The sequence below is a fragment of the Schistocerca serialis genome, chromosome 8 (genome assembly GCF_023864345.2).
Source record: "Schistocerca serialis cubense isolate TAMUIC-IGC-003099 chromosome 8, iqSchSeri2.2, whole genome shotgun sequence".
In the NCBI taxonomy this organism is placed as follows: Eukaryota; Metazoa; Arthropoda; class Insecta; order Orthoptera; family Acrididae; genus Schistocerca; species Schistocerca serialis.
In genome coordinates, this window is record NC_064645.1 from 466,901,713 (window position 1) to 466,909,052 (window position 7,340).

The window sequence follows — 7,340 nt, forward strand, 5'->3', positions numbered from 1 at the left end:
AGGAGGACTCGAACCGTGACAAGACGTCCTAGACCGCACGGCTACTCCGCGCGGCATCTGATAGGACTGAGCAGATATTCCGGAGAGAGGGAGTTAAAATTGCGTCCAGGAGCCCAACTGGAATAAAACGACATGTGCATCACAACTAGACACATACGAATAATAAATGTGGAAAATCTCGGGATTATAAAATATAATTCTATGACTGCGATATAAGCAGTCACCTCGCAGTCGGAAGAAGAGTGACAGCGAGCGGCAACTGTAACTGGAACTGCCTTGATCGTCCAATCTGTGTCGTCTCTCCTAAGCTGAAGTTCAGTACCATAATCATCTAGCAGCCTGAAGTGCAGCGCCATAAGGCATCCGAAGTATGTACCATAACGACTGTACTCTGTCTGTTTTATTGTAAGGTTATCACTATATTTGAAATCAGTTTTACTGTTTCAATGACATGTATTGTACGTTCATATTTTATGAATAACTGATTGAAACATAATTGCAGTACTTGTTGTACTTTAAAATTTTCATGAGTGAAGACTGTCTTACAGAGGACGCGAGCATCTAGTCCAAAAAGCAGGGAATAAAAGTACAGTTGTATGTATACGATTCCCTGATTTCCGGCATTATGTTTGAATGACAACGCTTGAACATTTGATCACGGAATTCTGCCCGTAGCTATTAACGATATGTATATTACTAGCTTTTTATTTACCTCACAAGTAGACCTACTGAAAATACTTTTATTTGTTTCTAGGATCAATACAGTCTTTTTTATTTTCTCTAATGTAGCAGATGAAGACGGCCACTGTAAAACCGGTTATGATTGTGCATAAAAAAGTGATTGTGCAAAAAATAAAAAAAGATCTTACGATAAGTTAATCAATGTCTCATTAAACGGAGTGCCATTTTTTTCCAAAATCTTTAACTGTTTGCTAATGATGCAGTAGTGTACGTAAAATGGCTTGGTTGAGAAACAGTGGAAGGATAGCCGATGGCTTAAAAAGAATTTATATTTGGCTCAAATGGCTGTGAGCACTATGGGACTCAACTTCTGAGGTCATTAGTCCCCTAGAACGTAGAACTAGTTAAACCTAACTAACCTAAGGACATCACACACATCCATACCCGAGGCAGGATTCGAACCTGCGACCGTAGCGGTCTCGCTTTTCCAGACTGCAGCGCCTAGAACCGCACGGGCACTTCGGCCGGCGAAATTTATATTTGATGCGATGAAGGAGTGGTTGCTCAAAATGTAGAAAAAATAAGTTGATGGAGATGATTAGGGAAATCAACCTTTTTTCTTCCAATGTGGTGTTAATAGAGCGTTGCTTGACTCAAGCACGTCGATAAAGTTGCAAAGTGAAATGAAATGGAACGAGCACGTAAGGAAAGTAGCAGGGAAGGCGAATTACCGAATTAGAATTATTTGAAGAATTCTAGGAGTGTGTAGCTCAATTATAAGCCAGATTGAACGTAGAACAGTAGCGCAATCCATTCTTGAGTACTGCTCCAGTGTTTGAAATTCACATCGAGCTAATTCAGGAAAGTGATGCTAGATTTTTTTCCAGTGAGTTCAATCAACAGCTATTTCCAAAATGTTCCGTGAAATGAAATGGGAGTCTTTCAAGGGAAGACGACGTCCTTTTCGAGAGACGCTATTGAGAAATTTTCACAGAACCGACATTGGCGGCTAAATGCAGAATGGTAATGCTATCGCTAAAGTACATTTCTGGTAAAGACGGTAGAGACAAGATAAGAGAAATTACGGCACTTATTGAGGGATATAGACAGTTGTTTCCCCTGGCTCAGTTGGTTAGTGGCACAGAAAAGGGAATGACTGGTAGTACTGTATGATGCCCTCTGCCGTGCAACGTATGGAGGGTTGTGGTATACGTATGTAGGTGTAGATACAGATTCTATGGAACGTCCAATGCTATCATAGAGATACTTCATGTGTCTTCTTTTCTTTGGTAGAATGTTCTCTAATACTGACTGGTTGTTAAATCCATTTTCTTTCCTTTCTTACACTATGTTAAGAAGTGACAAATTCATTGAAAGAAGTGGTTTCTCTATTAAAAAAAATACCTTTTCTGCGAAATAGCCTCTCTTGTGTGCCTTACCTCTACTAGAAACTTCATTCTGAATTAAATAACTTAGCTGATATTTAGGAAAATGTACGAATGGTGTTATTAGACATTATTCTTCGTTATTAGCATCACAATGCTGACTTTATGAGTTGCCGTGTTTGCTTCCAATATAGGAAATTACACATCAATAGCAAAATTCGTTTCGGATATGTACGCGGTGGTAAGTTTCTTTTGTGTTCGTTTGATTGTGCTGCCTGCGCACGAGAGAGTAAGGGAGTCATCTCTCGAATTATTAATCTAATTTTCAACAAGCAAAGTTTTATTGACTGCATACAACTACCAAAACTCACAAAAAAGTGTTTAGAAAGTGTAGCTATAATTCATAATGGCAAACACACGAGAAACTGTTTGTCATTATCTCTGCAATGCATCGACAGCCCTCTACACGGATAAACTGAAGTGTTATTTCATTTCAGGTTCGATGTTATCAGTGAGGTAGACAGGAGTAGCGTATTTGTGACGCATGCTGCATATAGAAACTACCAACTAATTATTTAACCCGAGGTATTAAAGGTCGCCTGGTAACGACGCACATTTAATTGGTTCACAAACATTCATTAAAATGTTAAAATGTGTCCGCAATCAATAATCCCCGATTATATTTAGGCTGATAATTAATTTAACGCCATTACCGGAAGCTTACGTTGCACCGGCGCCAGGAAAGAACGGGAAAACTAGTGCATTCAAACAGGTCCGGTGTACTCAGCATCTGAAATGGTAAAAGTAGTGATGAAGACAGATATTTTTGGATGCGAGACATCGATGTCTTTTGAACCTATTTCAAGTATAATGAGACGATTAAGGCTAACAAGTAAACATTCTCCTAAAACATATACACATTTGCGCGCGCACACACACACACACACACACACACACACACACACACACACAGACATACACACCTATCCGTAAAAGACAGCATGAATGGTCTCAAGTACTAATTCATTAACGGTGACAAATAAAATTAAGAAATACTACGTCTGGGACACGTGATTATCTGGTCACTGCACAAAAACAGGATACGAGAACCATCTTGAATAACACTGAAATTGTCGTTCTGAATGTAATTTGCAACACTATCTTTCAGTTTTTTGCACAACAGCTTATCACACTCGTCCCATTAAAACAGAAAACTGATCTCTATTATGTCTGTTCTGTTCCCATCTGTCAAAATATAAAGTACATCTGATAAAATGTGGCGTACGGTGATTAGTGAGTTACAAAAACCTCTTGTCGATGCCTCATTTTGGGGAGTATAAATCCACATGTTAATGAAGATATGTCAACGCGAATTCCTCCCGCTACTGTGGTGTAATGAAATATGCCTTGGACGAACATTTGGCTTCATACAACGCGAGTTATTGTCATTCATCGCCAGCTTTCCGTCCTCACCAACTTCCATGGTTCTGTGATTCAACAGAGCGATGATGGGCTGAGCATGAATGTCACATTGTGTCGCCTGCGAGTGTACTGTGATGCTGCCACCTTATATCTCTAACATTCCCTGAAGCCAAGGAAACTAAGGTACACTCCTTTCGTCATGCCTTCTATACGTTTTGGAATATTTTCTCTGCTGTTTGCTTTACTTATCGTTGTGGAGAACTTCGAGAACTGAAGCAGGTAAGAAATTTCTTTTGAAACTTCGTTTCATCAAGTCCTATGTCTTGAAGATCGCACGCAGCTCGACATCAGAGAACATCTTTTAGGAAGCCGAAATCTGCTGACGCTTTTGGGGGTAAGATTATAGACACTACGATAAAATCGCGTCATTCAACTGTCTACATCTACATTATATTTATAAAAATAATTAAATGTACATATGTTCCACATCTCGTCCTAAATCACTCAATAGTTTTCAACCAAATGTGGTTCTGCAACGTATTCCGCAAAATAAAATGAAAATAAAACGATGCAACTGTTCAAAACTGAATGTCTGAGTGGTGGGACACATCACATTGACAACGAGAAAAAAGGCCATTTTTCTGTTAACCTCAGTGATAAGTGGTTAGATTGTCTTTATTGTCACATACAGTTATTGAATTATATGAAAAAAACGTAAATTGGTTACAAAATACGGCGCGCAAATACTTTATGCTACATGTAACCATCACTGCAGATATTCAGATTTAAGTTATGACATGTTCAAATATGTGTGAATTCCTAAGGGACCAAACTGCTGAGGTCATCGGTCCCTAGACTTACACATCACTTAAACTACCATATGCTAAGAACTACACACACACCCATGCCCGAGGGAGCACTCGAACCACCGGCGGGAGGGGCCGCGCAGTGCGTGACACGGCGCCCTAAACCGCGCGGCAACTCCGCGCGGCTATAACATGTTCGATAGGCCTGCCATCATTGGCGGTGATGCGGTGCAGACGAATACCGAAATTCTGCGTGACCCGCTGAAGTGACGGGACATCAGTGCTGTCGATGACCTCCTAAACTGCCGTCTTCAGCTCAACTTATCTTTAATATAGCCCCACAAAAAGGAGTCCCACTTTCAACTGATTTAATGTGCTGAAATCAAATAAGATATTTATCATTCGTACACCGGGATATTATTCATTCTTCTACTAAATACAACATAACTATGGCCAGTCAGAGCCGTGGAAAGTTTAAGGTTTTCGATGTTGGAAGAACTTTGTGAGAAGACTTTCAGATCTAGTTCTCTTAAATGGTTACGATGTCAATCTGCACTGAAGAAACAGTACGATGAAGCTGCAGTCACTAGCTCACAATCAGTTCTCTTCACCAAGGCTCACCTTGATACTGAAATATGCCTGATACGAAGCAGTGTATTTAAAGGATCACCCGTGACAATTTGAAATCCTGCTGAATTTTGTTTTATATGTCTTCTCCGTCGTTATATTACGTGAAGAAATTTTGTTCATTGTAAATGCATGGTGTAAAAGAAGGCATTACCTTACAGATTATCATTATTGTTATTTTTTCTGTTATAATAATAGTTCATTATTATTTGTAATTAAAAAGACACATATGTGAAACAATAAGCTAAGAAACGAAAGACCATGAAGGTAAAACGTAAAATAACTATTTAAAATTAAAATATAATAAAATAAATAGTTACAATAGTAATGAACGGTAAGTATTTTAATTAGGCAAGTTGAAAATGCCAGGAAGTTTCATGTTGAAAATACTCTGGCAGTATACCGTGTACAGTTTATACTAAAATCTAGACTTTCACGGCCGGAAATATCATGTCCATTATAATTATCCGGGCTGTTATACCGTGGTCGGTTGATGAATTCTGTGTCAATTCCCAACGTTTCGTCTCCGACTGCGGAAGACATCTTCAAGGGGGTCCGTAGCTCGGTGGAAGGTCCAACACACCCACTGGCTCGCTATTAAGAATTGACACAGAATTCATCAACCGAGCACGGCGTAACAGCCCGGATAATTATAGTGGACGTGTACAGTTTATTTTCAGAAAAAGGTATTTCTGAAACCAGTTTCATTACACAGGGATATAGATGGCTTGAAAACTGGAAACTTCTTTAACTTATGTTGTGACAAAAATTTTCTTTTTCAGAATTTGTTTATGGTGGTGGGATATTTTACAAAAACTTCAGATTATTACAAACGTTGATTATACAGCTTTTAACAACATTAACTACGTATCAGCTTTCACATGGAAAACATTTTTTATATATCATCGTATCGAATATATTCCAGATACACCTAAAGTGCCAAATTCCCTTGTGGAGTGAGTTTTACCCCTTAAAAAAGAAACTGGGCACGAACAAAAAAAAAAAAAAAATGCGTACTGCACAGTTTTGCCCCCTCTGCACACCCGCCAAATTTCATCAAGGTTGCTTATTGACACTTGCATATCTTCCCCTGTCACGCAGAATTTTTTGTTGGTGGGGAGATTGGCAGACCGCTCTAAGTGTAGGAAAATATGAATTGATTGGGATGAATAGGAGAAATAATCCACTAACATATTATAAAGCATTAGTAGTGAGTTGCTTGACACAGTCACGTCGATTAAGCATCTAGCGTAACGTTGCAAAGCGATATGACCTGGAATGAACACGTCAGGTTGCTGTTAGGTAAGGCAAATGATCCATTTCGTTTCATTGGGAGTATTTCACGGAAGTGTAGCTCATCTGTGAAGGAAACGGCGTACATCCCGCTAGTGAGATCCATTCTTGAGTACTGCTCGAGTGTTTGCGATCCCCACCATGTCGGATTTAAGGAAGACATCGAAGAAATTCAGAGGCGAGTTACTAGATATTTTTATCGGTAAGTTCGATCAGCATGCAAGTACGGCGGAGATTTTTCGTGCACTGAAATTGGAATCCTGTGGGGAAGACGACTCTCTTTTCACGACTCACTATTGAGAAAGTTCTGAGAAATGGCATTTGAGGCCGATTGCAGATCACTTCTGGCGCCGCCAACATTTCGCTTAAAGACCACGAAGATGTGATGAGGGAAATTAGGTTCAAATGGCTCTGAGCACAATGGGACCCAACTGCTGTGGTCATAAGTCCCCTAGAACTTAGAACTACTTAAACCTAACTAACCGAAGGACATCACACACATCCATGCCAGAGGCAGGATTCGAACCTGCGACCGTAGCGGTCGTGCGGTTCCAGACTGTAGCGCCTTTAACCGCTCGGCCACTCTGGCCGGCAGGGAAATTAGGGATCGTACGGATACTTATAGAAAGTATTTTTCCCTCGTTCTAGTTGCGAGTGGAACAGAAAGGGATATGACTGGTAGTGGTACATGGCGCCCTGTGCCATGTTCGGTACGGTTGCTTGTGTAGTATGTGTGTAAATATAGATATGACCAAAGGGCGGTGTATCAGGTACTGTTTGTTCCACAACCGACTGTTCCTGTTATACACTAGTAATATGAGACGTGGCATTACGTCGCCAGTCTGGTAAATCTTTACCTAATACAGTTCCAACGGAGTTTAATTCGATATTAACTATACCTGCCAAATCGTCTTTCTGAGACGAGTCATAGATGTGAGAGTTTTGCTCTACGTGTGGAAGTCCTGAATTTAATTTTTCATTATGATTAAACGACATCTTAGAGTAAATTACTTCTCACTGAGGTAACGTACCACCTGGCACAGTTTACCCTTCATTTTTATGAGATGACATCCCATTATAAGCAGAGAACATTTCATTGTATCGAATCGTCATTCGTTTTAGATCA

At 39.9% G+C, this 7,340-nt stretch overlaps 1 non-coding gene across 1 annotated transcript; it reads right to left on the bottom strand.

Annotated features, from left to right (window-relative positions):
• Window positions 1–6,719: 6,719 nt before the first annotated feature.
• Trnas-gga (transfer RNA serine (anticodon GGA)) lies at window positions 6,720–6,803 on the bottom strand. The gene is given in 2 exon segments: window positions 6,720–6,754; window positions 6,764–6,803. It is a non-coding gene; the product is annotated as a tRNA-Ser (tRNA).
• Between the last annotated feature and the right edge of the window lie 537 nt (window positions 6,804–7,340).